This window comes from Cyprinodon variegatus, unplaced genomic scaffold, assembly GCF_000732505.1.
Source record: "Cyprinodon variegatus isolate N-32 unplaced genomic scaffold, C_variegatus-1.0 Scaffold1664, whole genome shotgun sequence".
Classification (NCBI taxonomy): Eukaryota; Metazoa; Chordata; class Actinopteri; order Cyprinodontiformes; family Cyprinodontidae; genus Cyprinodon; species Cyprinodon variegatus.
In genome coordinates, this window is record NW_015152117.1 from 87,270 (window position 1) to 87,863 (window position 594).

Sequence of the window (594 nt, forward strand, 5' to 3'; positions counted from 1 at the left end):
AGTTGATAGTTCATCGTTGAGCTGCTGTGCAGATAAAAATAAGTCAGCTGAAGTAGGTGTGAACAACAATTTTAGAAATGCAGGAATCAGAAGAGGAGAACTTTAACAATCATTGAGGAAACATATTCTTAATCACACAAATGCATTCCAAAACTATGATTTGCATGAACCCTTTCTAAAATCTGTCTTTGTTTTTCTTATAATTATTAAAATCTGCATATCACAAAGACTAAAATCTTTCTGCAGTGGACAGGAAGTATAACCCACCAATGGCTGCAGTCAGACCTTCTGCTCCAAGTTTGAGACGGAAGGAAACACACAGGCTGTATTTAGAGGTGTTTAGCATGCAGGTGTCATATGTAATGTCTAACTACTCATTCTTCATTATAGCTCAAATAGAAGCCTTTCTGATGAGCTGTGCAGCAGGTCTGGATCTGAGGATGAAGAACGCTCTGCTCTGCATGCTGGTCTTTTTCTGTAAGGACATATCTGACTTTCTGTTCAGAGATCAGAAACAATATTTCTGCATGTTGCATGTCACCTTAGTGTGATTAAAAAAATGCTTTTGATATGTAGTGTTTGTTAATTTAGCAT